This window comes from Dermacentor albipictus, chromosome 4 (assembly GCF_038994185.2).
Source record: "Dermacentor albipictus isolate Rhodes 1998 colony chromosome 4, USDA_Dalb.pri_finalv2, whole genome shotgun sequence".
In the NCBI taxonomy this organism is placed as follows: Eukaryota; Metazoa; Arthropoda; class Arachnida; order Ixodida; family Ixodidae; genus Dermacentor; species Dermacentor albipictus.
This window is the reverse complement of record NC_091824.1, coordinates 96,674,879-96,694,861: the sequence shown is the minus strand read 5'-3', so window position 1 is coordinate 96,694,861 and position 19,983 is coordinate 96,674,879. Positions and strand designations below refer to the sequence as shown.

Sequence of the window (19,983 nt, the reverse complement as noted above, 5' to 3'; positions counted from 1 at the left end):
TGGTGTGTTCCACATGAATTGTCTGTCTTCACGAAGGAGCATGCGAAGCTTTTTTAATGCATCGGTTCTTGACATCAAGATGGATTCCCGCACGTCACCTTTGTCAGCGCTCTTAGCAGCACTCCTGATTCTGCGCTTCTTCAGTGGCTTCCAGGACACTGTGGCATCATGAGCAAGGAACATGTCGATGAAGTAGAATTAAGAAAAATTTAAAGAAACTGAGGTTACTCCCGAACTTGCCGGCAAGAACACACCGAAGAGATCAGCGAATCGAAAAGACCGTGAAACAGTAGGTGGCCAGACAGCCATAAACACGCAAGTCGTAAAGAAGCGGGGATTCTGCGAACGTGATGAGGAAGCCCTGTTGTGCAGACGAGGTCAATATTTCAAGCTATGTCTTGCTGTACGATGAACAAGTACTAAAAAAAATATTGCCTTTCAGCACGTGACCTATCTACTTTCTCCCGAACTATACCGCCATTGGCTCTGGACCCATACTGTGCCGGAATATCCCCTGAAGTGTCAGGTAAGTAAAAAGAAAAAGAATAAATACCTCTAAGACGCCTCGTTGAGAGAATAAATGTTTATTCTTCGCCTCTCTCAACCATCTCTATTTGTTTTAACTTAGGATTCACATTACAGCCATCTTTACGAAAGGTCGGTTAACAGTTGTTTCAAAAATCTATCAGTTAAGGATCGAGCACTATTATTAAGTTAAAACAATACCCAAAAAGACGAAAACATTAACGTACTAATGGTACGTTCCTCTTTAGCTAGAACCCGATGCGCTTACATATACATGGCCAACTTGCATTTTTTTTTTTGCGTTAGGCTGTCGGAGAAATAATCAACAAGAATGAAAAAAAGACTTCGTGACCAGGGACCAATTTATGATTGCATACATTTTCCCTTTTTTTACTTTATGATAGCCAAAAAGTATATCAAAGAATAAACGGACCAAGCTGCACTAATCAAGGAAAACTAAATCAGTATAACTTGGCAAATTGTTCAAAAAATGGAACTACTGGAATGGTTTAGTTATTCACAGTGAAGGCATTTAGTTCATTTCCTAATTACTACAGTTTGCGAGGTCACATAAAGTATGAGGTCACTGCGTATAGCTACCCGATTAACAAAAAGGAAGAAGCAACTCAAACTTGAGCGAAAAAAATTGAAATCATGGTCCACTTTTTTTATACGGTCATGCTATGAAATACAGTTGTCATTTTGTAGACAGTACTTATATGCCCGAATATTTGCGTGGTGCTAGAGTGACATGAATTGGTGTATTGAGCGAAGCATCAGGGTGGACCTAACGTACTGTCCCACTTTAAATAGAAACGTTGCAGAACTCACCTGATTTTATAATATATTCTGTAAAAATGATCCACATAAGCCAACTGCGAAACTCTTTAGCCAATCACTTGCAGCGACCGCGTGAGTTTCACTTCTTCCATCCATTTTATTCCTCCTCCCATTTTAATTCCATGCTTAACGTTAATCTTTCAGATAACGTCCAAACACTCTGGCGTAAACTAATGAATGCACCGTGCATGATTTTTTAAACCTTCTGAAACAGATAGCACTATATCCATGCTTTTACTTGAAAATGCGTGTCTATTAGAAAGAAAGTTTCCCTGCAAAAAAAGATAATAAGGGGCAGAAGCGATAATGTTTCTGAACATGTACGATGTTTGTTCTTTCGATGCCGCTCAGTCTTTATCATAACAAGCATATTTACACATACTCAATTCTTGTTGTTTCTCTGTGCCTTAAATTCAAGCCTGGTTATTACTGCACCCACGCACTTTATCATCGGAGCTAACATGCACAAAATTCCGCTAGTAATCGCGAGATAAGTGAACCATTTTTCAACGTTTTGTGTGATTCCCGCGACCTGCTTCATCAAAGCCTGTGCGCAGAATGGGCGACGTAGCGCTGCCTGCGATGCGCCCAAAGGACCCTCTGCTAGCCGATTAGCTCGAGCGATCATGGACAGCGCGTTTTGCGCAGCGTTCAATACTTTTTGCGAGCCTCCGTTTCTTTCTACATTTGTCTTCGTCTCGAATATTTTACTGCAACTGCCGCTGCAAATCGCCCAGCTCGCTTATCTACCTACCCCTCGCTTTTGAATTAGTTGCAAACTAAGCGTGAAACACTTAACAAAATCGATTAACAAACACTTCCCACACATTCATCGCTTCAGCACGGAAAACATTAATATTTCACGTTCGCTCCAACGCGACTTGTTGAAACATCCTTCTTTTCGTTTTCCCCCGCCCTAATGGACGCGAACACGCAGACAGCAACCCGCTATCTGCGCTATCAGTGCAACAAAGTTCCAGCGATTTGCGCCAAACATTTCATCCTGACGTGAGAACAAATGGATGTCATGAGGCTGCTTTGTGCCCTAATAATAGAAAAATAAACTCTTTTGAGAAGAGTTTATACGGATAATAGTTAGATACAAGTACTCACTGCAATTTTTCGAACACAACAAAATGCAAAACAAGGTCACAGGTAACGTATTTTCCGTTTCAAATTCTGCTGAGATCCAAATGTTACAGGATGGTTACTGCTGACGCGTGTTCGTATACCGTAAGCACCTGAACTACAGATGCTGCTACAGCACTACTACTACTAAACTACAGGAACTTGACATTTCCATGATTCCAAGCTGTCAGCTCCCGATGGAGAGTGTAAGCAGACTATTTCACTCATATTCACTGCGGGAAAGCGTAAATCAGGAAGACAGTTACGGGGCACTTCCTACAAATATTTTTTTCTGAAAATGCCCAAGCATGTTTTAAGCTTGCTTTAAAGACAAACTCAACATTGCTTAAATGTGCCTTATCAATGTGCCTTATGAATTTATCACTAATGCCACCGCAACAGCTACGTGGCTGTTCTAGCTTGGCTCTGTGGTTGAAACGATACCACTGTATATTCGAACTTAACGTGCCTCACCACCGGCATCTAATCATGATCGCGAGCTGTAATTAAAACACTGATACTGGCAAAGCTTCAGGACAAAAACTTGCTTTCACTCGATCTCACGCACAGAACTTCTCCCCCTTTATCTCCTTTTTCTTCCTTGCTTGGCTAATACCTTAGCCTGGATATCTACTGGTCGCCCATCTGTTGCACGTACTGTGCATATGATGTCGCTAATTAAAGTTACCAAGCATCTTTTTTATATGGCAGTGTGTAACTCGAACAGCAGCACAAGTTTCCCCGACATGTTAGTTCTGACGGCTCTGTGCTCAGGCGTCGCACACTTACAGCTATTGCCTCTTCTATCATGTTTCACACAGCATCGACTCTCATCACGTAAATAAATTGTTTCGTTTTCTGAAACCTTGGTGAACTCATGTCGCAGCCATGCCCGGTCGGAAAGAAACATGACACTCACGAGCCACACCAGCAAGTGCAGGATACTTCTTTGTCGGCCCAGTAATTTGCAGAAGGAAATATATTTTGTGGATTGAAATCCTTCTCACAAACATTTTTGAGCCGGCCTAACTTTCTTCTTTGACTTATGTGAGCTATAAGTAACACATATATTTTTACATATTCCTATGTATAAGCATAAAGAAAATTAAACAAGTTTCAGCAGTGCTTATGTTCCGCCAGACGATAACATGCAGGACAGGCGCCCGCCGGCACTTCTGACTGATCGAACTTCGGGCCTCGTCTCCGACATGTTACACTCATCCCTTTCACTACGATGAAGTAATGTTCAGTAACAGGCAACAAACAGAAAGGAAAGTACACAGTGCTTTAGGCAGCAGCAAAACTTTAGAATAATACTCAGCTTTACAAGCAGAGAGTGTACATGCCTGCGCACACATGAATTTCGCTCTTCCAAGCGAGACCCCGCAGTGCCTAAGTGCTTACCAACCATAAAACTTCGAAAGGCAGAAGAAAGTCGAAGGAAACAATCCAAAATTTGCAGGGAAGAACTTTGTGACACACTGGTCACGGCCCGTAAAGTCAGAGCGAGTGCTAACGAGCCGAAGCCACCGTACGAAGTGTCCAGAAAACATGATTTCTTAAGAGCTCAGTGTTGTCCTAACCTGGAGCTGGCGAACGAAGCATTAAGTTTACGATTCTCCCATAGCAGCTCTTTGATTTTTTGCAGGTCGCTGAGGCCGCTGGTAGAGACCGGCCCATTTTTATTACCTAGAAAGCGAAGGCTGGTTACGGCAATAGAAGCCTGGACTAAGCAAACCGTCCACGCCTTCGCGACCGTGTTAAATTTGCACACCGCTACAGCATGGAAGTTTAATCAGTGCCGTCGCAAGCATTTTATGCACCGTACGGAGGAGTAGCTAACAAAATAAATTTGCTTTCCAAATTCAAAACAAAACAGAAAAGAACCGGGGGGGGGGGGGGGGTATTCGTGTTTTGTGATACGTCTCCAATACATGCATCTACAATACTTGAGTCAATCTCAGTGATAAACGTTATGGTCTCGGACACTCGTCGTATCAAGGATATCACTACTTGCCGTCACTACTTGAAGCACAAACTGTAAGTCAAGAGGTGAAGTGTGCGGCATCAACACTTTTCAAACGTAACAGATGCACAACATATCCACAATTTTCAACATTACCTGTCTTAAATTGTACTTTGCGGCGGTCTTCTAGAATACTTTAGTTTTATCTATTGCCGAATGGAACTTTCTACCTTCAAACATTGTCTCGCTTACGGAATCATCATCATTAGATGCAGCACTGCTAACCTTTTTAGAGTGCATCATCCTGTCCGAACCCACATTTGCTTGAATATTTACTTAAACAGTGTTTTCACGTGCTTGGCATTGTATACCATTCATTCCGTTTCATCTGATATGTATCTGTGTAGGTTGTTTACCGAAATCATCATTCTGTTGTATCTTGAACTCGTGTTCTTATCGGTACTGCTTCTTAACATCGCATTTTAGGTTCTTGTACGTTTTTCACGCTACCAAATATTGTATAAATTCAATTTCTCTTTTCTTCCTTTCTTTTTTTCTATTTTGTTTGTTTCTAGTCGACGTTTAGATCCTTTTTTATTGTTCCTAATTTTTTCATATAACATTTGCAATGTAGACATTCAACTTACGCTTCAACTTTCTCGCCCCCCCCCCCATGTAATGCCCTAACGGGCCTTAGGGTACTCAAGTAAATAAATAAATAAATAAATAAAAATAAATTAATTATTTAAATAAATAATGAATTCATTAATAAAATATTAGTTGGTTGCGGTAAGCATCAGCAACGTCTCAGGAGTGATTCCTGCTTATTGAAATTGTGCGGCTCATTTACAAATTATTGACAGCAATAATTAAGAGTAATGAGGTGGCATATTTAGCGCTACTAGTCAGTGTAAGCATTTTCTTGACGACTAAGGTGCGCTACACGAACGACGGAAAACACCACTGTTGTGTCTGTCTCTCTTCGGGATTTGTGCATGTAAGTGCATCTTTTGTCTACCATAACTACGTCTAGTCAAACACCCCACCAATATCTATTCGGCCTCAAGCGAAATGGAGTTACAGGCTCCTGATAATAGCTGGTCTGTCAGGTCTGCCTATGGTAGACCTGACAGACCAGCTATTAGCGAACCTTAATTAACCAAGCAACCAACGAGGCAGATGGTTGGGCTGCACCACCACCATCCGTTGCGTTTACACAATATATTTCTCATGCTGCAAGTTTCAATGTTTGACTAATTTGATTCCTTTCATTGATGCATACTTCGCAGTACAGGTGATCCGGAGAGCCCCTGAGAACACGTGCGTTGCTATTCCGTGGAGTAAACTTCTTGCCATTGTCGTACTTCACCTTTCCTTTCATCTGCTTAAACGAGTCACAACGCCTGCGGTAACGCTAGAAGAGCTACCCGCAGGCCGTTAATAGACCGGGCTTTGTTAGCGGGTGACAAGGCTTGTATCAGGACGCTTCTGACGGAGACGCTCTGTCTGGAAGTGCCGACCGAGAATTTTCTATACGATGTAGTTTTTTTTGGAGTTACCGCCTGTCCGTTCATTTCACGGTGAAAATAGTAGAGTTTTTCACAAGTCCTCACGTTGATCTCTTCACGGACTTAATTTCCCGAAATGTTGCCGTTGGGCTCTCCGGCTTTTGTGAAAAGGCGTAGTAGCTAAGACTGGTAGTTTCCCGTTTCTTTCGTAAAAGTTCGAACTCGGAGGCATGAGCGTTTGACTTTTCTATTCAAACAGGAAGGGGGGGGGGGGAGAGGGGGGCAAGCACCATGTCGCATTCACCAGCGAGGGCATGTGGAACGTACAACCAAGCCAGCGAATAAAATACTTAGCTACAAAAATCACTATTTGTTCACTGAATTTTCCATTCCGGACAAAAGACAGCAACGTTGACGGCTTAAAATGGCTTAGAAAGCTGCCGTCATATAATAATGTTGTTATTGTACTGCCGAGGAACGAATATCTCTTAATCAAGCATATATAACTGTCGATGACCCTTTTACTTAACACCGGTAAGCAAATACGCATACTCAGTGTGATACAAGTATGTTACGTTCCCCAATACGTCTTAAAATCCACGTTTTTTTTTTAGCCGAAACTCACACTCTACATTTTATCTATGAGCACGTCTCGTGCGATTCGGAAGGCCGCAAATTGTTTTGGTAACTCATCGATAAAGATCTAAATCGCGATCGCGATTGGCCAGGACCCGTGCATAGGCAACTCCTGATACCAGTATCGTTAAGTAGAACTGACAGTTGGGCGAGTTGGTAAAGGTTCGTTTCTTCAAAACGGGGCCACAGAAAGACACGAACAAGGAATAACACTAAGGATCACACGACGCTTGTGGTAGTAGCGTCATTCCGTGTTTGTGTCTTTCCGTAGCCCCGTTTAGAGAAACGATACCAGTATCCCCGCGGAATAAATTTCTTCCCCATAAATTTGCAAAACCCTCTACTTAAGCTCTCGCATTGAATAAGAGACACTGCGTTAAACACGGAACAATGCAATAAATAGTAGGTTGAAATAGTAGGTTCAAAACTTCTAATATTTCGCCAAAAGCGCAAATGAGTACTTCGCCGCAAAATGCAAGAGGTAGACAGAAAAGATTCTTTGATGCTACCAATATGGCACTACGCTCACGTTATCGGCAGCAACACAAAAAACCACATACACAAATCTAAGAGAATGCAACGCTAGATAAACATCGTGTCTGTTCAATGTATATAGCTTGTGTAACAGCAAACCTCATAACTATGTACATTGACCTAGGGACCTGGGTAAAAGGCTGGGTTGAGGAGAAGATATGTGCAATGATGGGTACTTTCCCTGGCTTGTAACTTGTGCAGAAACAAAACTTTATGGAATTGCCCGAAGGTGAAATTGGTACGGATAATACAGCAGAGGACACAGGGGAGTGCGGAAAAATTGAAGTTTTTTCTTTCTTTTCTTTTTTTTGCGCAGGGGGCACTTGCTAATGTGAAAAGGGCACGAACTGTCGACTCGATGAGCGCAGGCCTCTATCCCCTTTGGATAATAGTGCGCATGACTATGTCATATACCTAATGTTTGTCCTGAATCGCAACATGTGGCGGCACATTGTGGCGTCGCCACTTCGAGACGCATTCGGCCACCGCAGAACATAAGGCGCAGTCTTGTACGTGCTCGAGTATCGCTTCCGAAAACACACCTGAATAGGTAAAGGCATCGCGGAGTCAAATTTAGCTATAATTTATGTGCCTTGAGTAGGCGAAATTTTACAAAGCACTTCTCGCCCCCACGTCCTGTCACCGTCAACTCGGTTACCGCCAGGACCGTGGCCTTGTGTTTGGCTCAACGACATTAAATTGCATATGCACTCTTCCGTTTCCTTCCATGAAGGTGGTAAGAAGCAGGGTCCGCTATATCAGCGACCGAGTTTTTGAACCAAGGTGCATTGCCGCAATTCAGAGAAAAGGTGAGTATGAAAGAACATGCCGAGTCATTCCCACGGTGTTTTTCCCCTTCTCCCCAGTGGTTGGCTGCTGATTTTACTGCCTGGTTCCAATCGCTGACCTGTGCACCAATCGGTTCACAGCAAACCACAGCACAGCCTGTGGCGCACCGCTTAATCTGCGTCATCATTTCCGACTTGTGAGCACATGTAGTCACCCATGCACAATTTTCGGGTTGTAATATTTCTTATTCGCATTCCGGACTCCTGCTAAGTGGAAATGAAGAAAAGAACAATGCCCTTCATCGAGAGTAGGCGTCCTCGAATGCAGCATCCAACGACAGTTTGTTTGTTAGAAGAGTAAAATTACAATGAGCACGTTTGTTCGAGTCGTTTTTCGTTGAAGCTAATAATGTTCCGTCTAATTTTGACAAACACACGAGCACCAACACACATCTGCACTATATACGTGCGACTAGGCTACTACTACGTTCTTTTACGGGTGTCGCGGGCTCTTCCTTCTGCTCAACTCATCAGAGTTTCATCTTGTGCATGCGGTATTTCTTATTAATGTGCATCCATAACAATCACTGAGCACTACAACTCTTCTTGTGCTACATAATATGGTGTTAATGAAATTACTAGCGCAGAGCTAATGACCAGAACAGTGGGAGATGCATAGGTCGCACCTAATTTTAATTATTCATGGTCGTTCGCTGTTCTTTTCTTTATCATGGTGCACCAGCTATAGTCAGTAATAGAGGTCCAGTAGGCTGTTTCTTTCCGACCCATATGATCTGCTCGTAAGAACCGCAAACCCGGTACCCCAGCATCAATTTCTATTTCTGCCCATACTACCTCCTTTTCTCCTAATTAGGCTAGCAGCGACTCTTCTCCGTAATAATCTTTCTCTATAAAGAATGTCGTGGTTCCAGGTCTTCTGCGGCGCTGTTTACATCCTGAGCATTTGCTAAGGCTTGGCTCGCGTCCAAATATCCCGCCCCAGAAACTCGGTGAATATTATTTTTTTTTTCCGCTGGTGAGGCTTGGTGCCATGAAATCCGGACAGAATCACGAAAAACATGCACAATAACTCTGGTCTTTAGGCGCATTCAACACAATTGAAACACACAGTTTTCATTAGGTGTCCTCTGCTACAGTGTACATAACAGCTAAAGTGAAGCTTTTGAACAAAAAATATTGTCACAATCGATTCTTCGTATTTTTGTATACACAAACATTGCCAGCGAAGCTTTAAAAAAATAAAAACACACAATTTTAAAATGCGTTCAACTTACTGCTGTGTCTGTTTGTATTTTCGAAATCCTAAACAAGTGCGCTTTCACTAACTAATGCTTCACCTCTACCAGGCACGAGGGATTATGTCCTTCATCCGTGTCTTATATTTGGCCACCGCTGCCACAACTACACTCGTTATAAATGTTGAAAAAAAATTTAAAAAAAGGAAGAAAGTGATAAAGAGAAGAATCAGAAGACTGTAGCTGAGGGTCGTAACTCCTGCGGCCGTGGAGCTTTATATTAATTACGGCCCCTTTATTGCCTCACTTCTGCGAATGCGAACAAAACGAAAGGCCAGCGCGACCAGCGGAATGCTTTCGGCAATCGCGCTGTGCGGCACCCAGTGGCGTAGCAACAGGGGGGGGGGGGGGGGGGGTGCGGAGGGCTGTGCGCCCCGGGTGCAAGGGGCCAAAGGGGGGGGGGGTGCCATATAGGTCTGAAGATACCCCTCTTTCCGCCGGCTACACCCGGGGGAGGGGGGTGACAGAAGACCTATGGGCGTCGGGTGCCAGACGACCTAGCTACGCCACAGGCGGCTACTCGTGTTTTCATTTCCTCCGCTTTGCGGACATGTACACGAAGCCCGCCTAAACGAGAAAAGGAACAAAATATGGCTATTGATTGCTGTCATCTGTACGGCTGGCTAGTTCTATCGAATTCCTCCTCTCCTTTTATTTCTTTTCTTTCCTCCACATCTCCTCCCTTCCATCTGACGCTAACAGGTGCTGAGCTGTTGACAACGCACCATATAAACGTACAAATAAGACATACTCTTCACGCGTTTGCACTGTTCCTCTCTTGGCGATCTTGCAACGAGACTTCCATGTCTTTTGGTTCCCGTCGTGATAGGTCACGTGCTTGTTTACGTAGCCGATGCGCGAAGGTGAACGAAGACATCGTTCCTTTCTTCGTAGCTTCTTTCTAAACTTCCTTTTGCTTTGGTTCTCCCTGCCTGTGGCTCTGATACACAAGGTCCCTCTCACTCCTTTCTCTGTCGCCCGATGTGACGTTGAAGCAACTACCCACAAACACAGTGCACCCGGATAATCTCAGTCATGCTCCTCGGTTATGTCAAAGGCGTGCCGCTCCTACATGGCTGCAACCAGCTGTGCTTTGAACACAACTGTAAAAAAACAAACACAATACCGCGTTCGTAATTGATTACCTCTCCACCCACCTATATTCGCAGCACTTACTTAAAAGCAGATAAATATGGGCACGTCTGGACGATTTTGCAGACGTGCCCTGATATGGATGAATGCACGCTGAAAAAGAGTCTCGAAATATCTTGGGCGCATTCATTCCTTATCGTTCACTCACTCAAAGCCCCATTCACAGGGTCTCAACAGGAAGAGAAACAATTCAAGCACCACTCGTGTCTGTGCGACGAGCCTGCATACAAAGTGGCTGTGCGAGTGGCCGCGCCCTGCTCGAACGAACCAAAAGACTGGCAGCATTAAGCCTGCAGTTAACAGAACGAGTGTAGCTAATTCCTATGCGTGATTTTGAGCTACTGTCGGCATGCCAAAGTATACTTCACTATGCAAGTCCTTAATGAGACTTGTACTTCCGGTTTCGTCTACACACATGAAGCTATAGGGGCAGCATTCGCTCAAAGGCGCCCTCGATTTCTCCGTGGGATGCTGGCGGTGAATGAGCCGCAGATTACAGGTCTCCAATCAGCCTCCTTTCAACCGCTGCAAACGTAATGAATGTTTTATTATACGCTGGTGTGCATTCTTAAAATCCTAATGGCACGCCATTGGGCTCCTTAACACCTCGTTTGCAAATGCTGATTGCGTCTTTGTGAGCTTCACCATCAACATACTTGCTAAATGAAAAGCTAAAGCAACTAGCCAAATCAAATTATTGAGTGACTTTGATGTCACCTACGGGTATGTTGTAAATAATACAAAGTAACAACAAGTCAATGAACTTAAGCGCGTGGTTGAATTCGTGGATCGATTCTGGACATTGACTGAATTCATTTGACGCAGTCTAGAAGAATAGCGATCATTCTCCAACGGGAATAAGAAGGACAAGAAGAACTGCTTGCAACTTAAGCCTTTCAAAAGCTTGTTTTGAAAGAGTCGAACGAACTCTGAAACATGCAGGTGAAGCTAACAAAAATAACTAAACAATTTTTCCATCCGAAGTCAGCGCTTGTGTACGTTATTTGTACGACTCCATAGGCCTGCTTATCCGCGCTGGGGTAATCTATTTCTGAATTTGTTTTTTAAAGTTCCTGCTGCACTACGAACGGTTTTGTTATCTTTATTCGGGGGAGGGCGCCATGGCATCACGGTAATGGGAAACTCTTCATTTGACTGTTTCAGTACTTCTCAGTCAACGTATCAGCAAAGTGAATAGTAAACTGGCTGGTAGTCAGACTTCTGCACGTTCGAGAAAAATGGTAGCCAATTGCAGTTACTATATTCAGAAATATAATTGATTACAGTTACGAGTTACTGCGCGATGAAGATAATTGGAGAACTTAAAAGTAATCGGGTACGTTTACGTTACGTGCATTCGAACTCTTTATAACATTGCACAGATACCGTAATCACAGCAAGCTGGCCTAGTCCATTCAGTGCGTCTCTGCAGCCGTCCCTACATTTCTTATCTGTTCTAGCAATGGTTTTTCGAAAATTTCATCTCGTTTTTGTCGTGAGTACATCAGCAGAGACAATAAAAGCTCGCTCAATGTGCGCGCTGACGGGCAGTGAGAGAGACAGAAGTCGTACGGGAAAGCCAGGCTGAGCCCGGTTACCCTGCATTGGTAAATGGGAAAATGGGATTGGAAAAGGAGAAGGAAGAGAAAAGTTCACATTTCGCAATGTTACAAAAGTGTTCATGGCTGTGTAAGTCACAGGCGGTCATACAGGCTGGTTCATTTCCACAAAAAAACGCAGCAGGCAAGGCCTTGCAAGGCAAGCCCTTCGTGGTCTTGCACATAGCAGACGCACGAGGCTCCAGGCCACGCATGTGGATATGGGCCCAAGATCCGTTCTGTGAAAGGCCTGTCGTCTAATGTCCCAAAGCTTTCCGAAGGACACTCCTCTCATCTTTGTACGTGGTGCAGTCAAACAGGAGAACTTTCGTCGTTTCTTCGACACCACATGGTGCTGTAACATGCGGACATCCTGTGATTGTCGTTACTCAGCATCTGGATGATTCGTGAAGAGCAACTCCAAATTGTGTCATTGTTGCTGGGACATGTAGAAGACGCTGCCCGTTGGGAAAATGAAAAGCTGTGCAAATTGTCCGTAGGCGATTTCCTGGCATTAACGTCCTAAGCGGTCGTCGCTATCGAGACGTACCATCACCGGTTAAATTCGTCGGACAACATCTGGTGGAGTGTTAAGATGAGGAAACAAATATGGCGCCCCCGGGTAGCTGCTGCATGGCACGATCTCAGACGTTCTGCTGAAGTTCCCACCAAATTCAGGTTCCTAAATATGCGTCCCATGTTAAGGCTTATCTCGTCAGTATAGTAACTAATTACATGTAATTGGTTATTAAAAGAAGTAATTGAATTACGGTGGGCGTTGCCAAGTAAGAAAAATGCAATCGTTAAACCACAGGATTGTTAAAAATGTAATACCTCACAAGTAATTATTTACATGTCATTCGTTACGTGCAAGTCTTCTGGTAACTGAATATAGCAAGGAAAAAGAAAACGCGAAGGGGTGACAGAAAAAGACATAGGACGTAGCAGCGTGTGCATGCTCTCTTAAGGTATAGAGTGGTTTTTGTTAGTTCCATTATGATTACTTACATATAAGCCTCAGTACCATTTTCTAGTCATTCATACAAAATACTCTCATGTTTTTAGCAGCCCGCTATTTGAGAACTCCAACGCTTCGTCAAGATTCTCCGTGCTGACAGTGTTCAACTCGGCGAACAGCACGAGAATAAGTGAGCAAGATCCCAGTGCGTGCGCAGCGCAAGGTTTGCGATTCTGCACCATCTAAGCTAAGCCCACACTTTCTCAGTACATCTTCATGTACTTTCCTCTCGGAACGGAGCCGACTGAGAGACCTCTTTGTCTTCACCATCACTGCAGTTCATAGTGTCCTGTAGTACTGTTGCGTTTGTTTTCGGTAACCGATGGTATAACGGAAGGATTGCCCAACGGCACGGTGCGTTTGTTCTTGTTTCTTTTTTTCAAAAGCCAGAAGGAGAGGAGACGACGTGACGTACAGCCCCCGAAGGGAGGCGGAGACAAATGGCGAGTGAATTGGAAACTGGGCCGTTTTTGTGGCTTAAGAAATGCTCGTGTCGAGACAGTTTCTCGTGTGTCCCTGCATGCACCGGGGTGCGTCAGGACAAAAAGAAGGTAGGGTTAGTTTAAAGCATCACGCTGGTTTGCCCTTTAATGCGTTTTAAGTGCTGGCTGCATCGAGAAAACTATAACATAGGCTATGAGTTCAGGCTGACCAACGTACCGCACACACAACGGCAGTCTAGTGCCTATGGCGTTGGACTGCTGACTTCGAGGTAATGGGTTCAATACCGGCCTCGGCGGCCGCATTTCGATGGGGGTCAAATAAGAAAGAAGTTTGGGCTCCAATCCACACTGAGAAGGTAGTTGGATAACGAAGCTGTAAACGACAATTGGAACGATTACCCATTGCGAGGGGGCCTGAAATTATTCGCACGGTGATATTCACATGCACTTTACCTAATTATTAACCGAAGACGTTTCAACGACCTGAGACTTGGCTTGCGCCACTACTTCGTGCAGCTACGAAGAGTGGACCAGGGACAAGCGAAATGCAGTTAACCTCGAACCACGGTAGATCCAACCCGAAGGTCACTAAATTCAAGTGCTGCGTCGAGAACTTCTTTCTTAAATTTAGAATTTGCACCGTTGAAACGATTGATTGCATTGTAGCCTCGTCGCTTGGCCGCATATTCGGCTTCACGACATTCATAGTCATCCTGCTGCGCTTGGCGCATTCGCTGAGCGTTCTGAACACGATGTTCATCCGTGGCACGAGCACGACGCCATTGTTTACATCGTCGTCTGTGTTCTCTTCGCCGCTCCTCGTCTAAACACGGCTCTTCAGAACTCCTCACTATACGTGGCCTTGCTATAGCATTGTCAGAACGCAGATGCAATGCCCTCTCTAGGAAGGAAGGAAATCAACTTTATTCAAGGTCCTGCAGGCCACGAGAGCTTTGGCCTCTCATGGAGTGGGCGTCTCGAAACCGGGAGGTTGAGTTTCCTGGCGGCGGCGTGGACCTGCTGGACGGCCCAGAGGTATGGAGCGAGTTCTTAGCTCCGGATTGCTTTTTCAAACTTGCGCTTGTCCTACTCGGAGTTTATGTGAGCTGGCGAACGCGGCCATAGTAAATGATATACGTTAAGGGATGTATTGCAATTGGTGCAGTAAGACTTGTCGTAGAGCTCAGGCATGTAATCGTGTAGTCTGTTTTGCGTGGGGTATGTGTCTGTTTGTAGCATTCTGAGTGTAAACGCTTGAGCTCAAGTGAGCGTGCGGTATGGCGTGCTATGCTCACTACGTTGTAGGTAGTAGTGTTAAGTGATTTTATTGTATGTAGTGGGGGCGTAATTGTTTGCCGAGTGGTCGGGTGAAACCAGGCGGTCTCTAAGCGCGCGTGCAGCCTCGTGTGCTGCCTCGTTAAGGTTGGGGACGTCGCCCATCTTTGGTCCTAAGTGTGCCGGGAACCAGTATATGACATGGTTCTTAATTTCTTTGTAACAATTCCGAGAGCCTGTGCGCAGATCGTGTCCTATTGGAAAGCTCTGATAGCGGCTATGGAGTCGCCGTAGATATGGGAAAGATCTCTAGAATATGTAATGCGGTGATGTCACGTCCTGTGTTGCAAACTGCGCTGTCACAACTCTGCGCTTTAGTTTATATCGGTATTTACGTCAGGCACCCTGTTACAAGCGGATATCTTATCAATTCTGTGCTTCTTCTTGTTAACGACCGCCTTATCATCCATCATGTTGACATGAGACGTGTTTTATATTTCGGAACGACCTACGTGGTATGCACTGTATGTGTGATTCGAACGATATGCAGACGTTTCGCTTGAATGCTACCCTACGAATGCACTATCCAGGGATTGGCCCGAAGCTATTTTTGCCCATGGACGCGTCAAATGCATTTAGCGGTACAGCTATACAGCTTCGCTGTAACACTACTATACCGTGATGTTAACAAAGTCCAGGTGGTCAAAATTAATTTGGCGTCTCCAACTACGACGTGCCTCATAGCCCGATCGGGATTTTGCCAAGTGAAAATCGGGAATTTAATTCTAAACTGTCGTTATTAGTATTTTTTATAAGAACAACGAACTTGCTTACGTTGATGACCCATGCTTCCGGTATGGTACAGAGCAGGGTCAATAAGACGCTGCTTACTTTGACCTAAGTAAAGCATTTTATGTAGTTTGCCATGAGCTCCTCACTACAATGCTTACGCAAATGGCCATATTTTCTTCCATCACTGCCCTCATATCTATTTACCTAAGCAATAGATGGGGCTTCGTTGGCATTATTGGGCAGTGGTCTGTTAACTATGAGATCACTAGCGCAGTTCCTGAAAGCATCCATTATTGACCCTCTTCTCCTCCTGCTGTACTCAACTGACATTTTGTCAGCCATTCAACATTCTTTCTTACTTCTATATCAGGACGACTTAAAGCTATAATTAAGACTGTCAAAAGTGTTCAGTACTGCATCATCATCATCATCATAATCATCATCATCAACATCATCATCATCATCATCAGCCTAGTTACGCCCACTGCAGGGCAAAGGCCTCTCCTATACTTCTCCAACTACCCCGGTCATGTACTAATTGTGGGCATGTTGTCCCTGCAAACGTCTTAATGTCATCCTCCCACCTAACTTTCTGCCGCCCCCTGCTACGCTTCCCTTCCCTTGGAATCCAGTCCGTAACCCTTAATGACTATCGGTTATCTCCCCTCCTCATTACATGTCCGGCCCATGTCTATTTCTTTTTCTTTATTTCAACTAAGATGTCATTTACCCGCGTTTGTTGCCTCACCCAATCTGCTCTTTTCTTATCCCTTAACGTTACACCGATCGTTCTTCTTTCCATAGCTCGTTGCGTCGTCCTCAATTTCAGCAGAACCCTTTTCGTAAGCCTCCAGGTTTCTGCCCCATATGTAAGTACTGGTAACACACAGCTGTTATACACTTTCCTTTTGAGGGATAGTGGCAACCTGCTGTTCATGATTTGAGAATGCCTGCCAAACGCACCCCAGCCCATTCTTATTCTTCTGGTTATTTCAGTCTCATGATCCGGATCCGTGGTCACTACCTGCCCTAAGTAGATGTATTCCCTTACCACTTCCAGTGCCTCGCTACCTATCTTAAACTGCTGTTCTTTTCCGAGACTGTTAAACATTACTTTAGTTTTCTGCAGATTAATTTTCAGACCCACCCTTCTGCTTTGCCTCTCTCAGTACTGCACCGCCCTACAAAAAGACATTTTTTTTCTTTCTCAAACTGCTGCAGCTACAAATTACATTTAAATGCTTCCAAAACTATGGTTCATAGTTGCACGCGGAAAGCAAATCATGTGCAATTTACATACACCCTTCAGGTTACTCCACTGCACATAGTTGATGAAATATCTTGACGTGTATTTCTACAAACCGCTATGGTTCTCTTCACAAGTTACATAGGCGAAGCAACGTGCCATTCGAGCTCTTGGAAGTCTTTGTCGTATATTTATATGACTTCCAATTTCCTGTTGCGTTCCTAAAATTGCATTATTTGTGTGCCTATGGCTACTGCAGTATGCCTCTGTAGTATTGGGCGCACCGTGCAAATCTAATTCTGACCTCATTGAACGCATCCAGAATAAAATGATATAATTCTCCAAGTACCGCTTTCGCTGATTGGGTGACCATAGTCTAGCCTTCTCAAATATACCTATACTCATACATCTAGAATCAAGACGTAATAAATCAGACCTTTTGTTCCCTTATAGGGTGGTCCATGGCATTACAGTGCCCAAGGCTCCTTGATAATGTGCAAATTTTCACGTCGCAAAAGTGTACCAGGCAGCATTCCGCGTTTTCTTCGCGGCCTTGTTGCATTATTGATTGTGCTATGGCTCGACTCAGAATAATATGTAATAAGTATTCTGCCTGCATTGACATATTTAAGACTTCATTTCCTTAAAAACTATGGAGTTTTACATGCCAAAACCACTCTCTTATTATGAGGCACGCCATAATGGAGGTCTCCGGAAATTTTGACCACCCGGACTTCTTTAACGTGCACCTAAAACTAAGTACACGGGTGTTTTCGCATTTCGCCCCCATCGAAATGCGGCCGCCGTGGCCGGGATTCGATCGCGCGGCCTTGTGCTCAGCAGCCTAACACCATAGCTACTGAGCAACCACGGCGGATTCATTACCTGTTTTTCGTGTGAATGTAGATAATGACGTTATATAATTGACTCCCTTATAAGCCCTCCTCTTCGTGTATTGTGTCCTTATTTGTTTTTCTCTCCCACGTTGTTTTGTCTACCACGTAATTTGTCTTCTCAGTACACTTTCTATGGCGTATTACTTTTAAGCGTGCAAGTACGAAGGTCCCGTAGCTGTTCCTGCTCACTGTAATAGACATTTGAATGATTGAATATTAATATTACGTAAGAAAGATGGGAAACAAATTGCCTTGCGTTCAGGCCGCGCCGAGTCGTCAGCCACTCATGGCGGCCGGCGACTCTGCGCGCATATACGTCAATCGCGTGCGGTGAAACTGAACGCAAACTGAACGCGCGTTTCGAACAACGATCTCCGATCGCACTCCAGATCGGTTGGCAGTAACGAAAGCGAGCAACGATGATTATTGGGCTCACATATGCGAGAGCTGATTACGACGCGAGAGAGCAAGACAGGCGGGTGGTGCCCGTTTTTGTCGTGATAACTAAAGAAAGCAGCGAAGGTCGCGGCATCTTTTCCAGACTGTGCGTTCCCAAAGACGACGCCGCTGTTTAAATAGCTTCTACAGACAAGTAGAAACAACTGCCCCATTTTGGGACGCTGAAGGACTATTCAAAGCATAGGGGTCAACATGCAGTGACGAATACTTGCAGCACCAAAGTGGGCGTCGTACTACGCATTGCGCCTTTGCGCGCAGTGGAACGTGGTGCGACGTCTCCAGCGGTATCAGTGGCTTTAAAGTAAAGTCGAGTCGAGAAATTAGAGGACGAGGTAATGTATTCTGCAGACGAAACAAAAGAAGCAAAGCCTACGAGTGTGTCACACTGACTGAGCGTTTACTCGGCGGTCAATGCGAGACATTTGACCTAAAGAGAGGTTGGGGCGAGGGTATAGTGCTTAGCTTACCTGTCCTAATCCTGCAGTGTGTGAGTGTGGGAAGAGCAGTTTTGTCACGTTAAGTATCCAGTCTTCTTACTCTCCTCGGGACTATCGTTGAAGATTTAGGGTCATTTCCATTTGGCATGAACGATATTCTCTGGAAAGCTCGCAAAGTCTCTTCGCTGATATCTTTTTGACGTTCGTTTTCTGCTCGGTCACCAAAAGCACGCGTGTCCTTCTTATAGGATTTCCTCTGTTGGTGCCGTAGCCAGGCACAAGCAGTCTCTTCGAGGCGAATTTAGCGCTGCCTGTGACGGCGGCCCGAGAAGAGAGCGGAACTGCAAGAGTCATGCTCTCCCTGTTAGCAAAAGAGGAACGACAGTCAGTCTGTGCCCATGGAACCACGAGGCAGAACAAAGGAGCCACGAAAACAACGACGAAAAAAATGTTTTAAGCCATGAATGTGGAACATGAGGCCATGAGGGAAAGCTAGGCCAACTCAGAAGGTTGTAAAATGGCGCGGGCTTTGAGGCGACTTCAGTCATGCGGGAACAGGGAGGGTGAGAAGGGACTGATGGGTTGAGCCTTTGAAAACTTTTTTGCATAGGGCTTGTTGCCCTGATGCTTAGGAACGATGGCAAACAAAACAAGAACAGCAAACAAAGGTGAAGGAAGTTTCTGCAATGTGCGCGACGCCCTGGCAAGGACAGGCGTAAGTATTCAAGAGGAGGCGCTTGAAAGCCGCTTGCTTCGCAATAACGGAACGCCGCAGGAGAAGTGAGGGAGGATGAGTAGAGCCTCGAAATGGCAGCACCCGGACTCGTGTGTTTTTTTTTCTATACTTCATGTTTAGATGGTGATGAGACTCTGAAGCAGAAAGCTTTAGCAAAAACACCTTCTTTAGAAAGTTTTTCTGTCACGTCAGATAACACCATTGCTTCCGGTAAACCAAAATACATGTTAGAATATGACGAGGTAAACCGACGTATCTTGAAGTACGCTCATTCAAAAATTGCGTGCTCAAGACATCTCTTCAAACTTATTAGCTCAAAACATCTCTGCAAGACGCAATGGAATATACAGCACTCAGAATTGGCGTGAAGCAGTGCGAAAGAAGTATACACGTTGCGTTCCTGTTTTCAGCGTTAATTGTACAAATGACCAGGCCTGCGCAAATTATTACGTGCTCGATTCAGCTCTTAGCATGTGGAAAATTTACAAGCACGTCTTCTGAAATGCTTTCTTTAATTATTCCCTTGCCCTGCAAAGCACGACGGAGAATCTCGTGTCGACAACACACCGGTCAGGCAACTGTACTGCGGTTCGTTGTATGTTGTCGAAAGTCGGTATAATTAGACACTGCAACATCGCAGCCCCATATTCTATGAACGACCAAATCCTCGAAAACAATGTTCCTGCTGCA

General features: G+C 44.6%; 1 protein-coding gene across 12 annotated transcripts in view; it reads left to right on the top strand.

Annotated features, from left to right (window-relative positions):
- Positions 1-19,983, top strand: part of LOC135911416 (uncharacterized) — a 989,518-nt gene that overhangs the window by 882,647 nt on the left and 86,888 nt on the right. The window contains exon 4 of one of the 12 annotated variants that reach the window (XR_010567338.1): positions 443-515. The exons of the other annotated variants lie outside the window; for them this stretch is intronic. The gene's annotated coding sequence lies outside the window, so the exon portion shown is untranslated. Of the gene's footprint in view, positions 1-442; positions 516-19,983 lie in introns of those variants that run through there. 12 annotated transcript variants of the gene reach the window in all.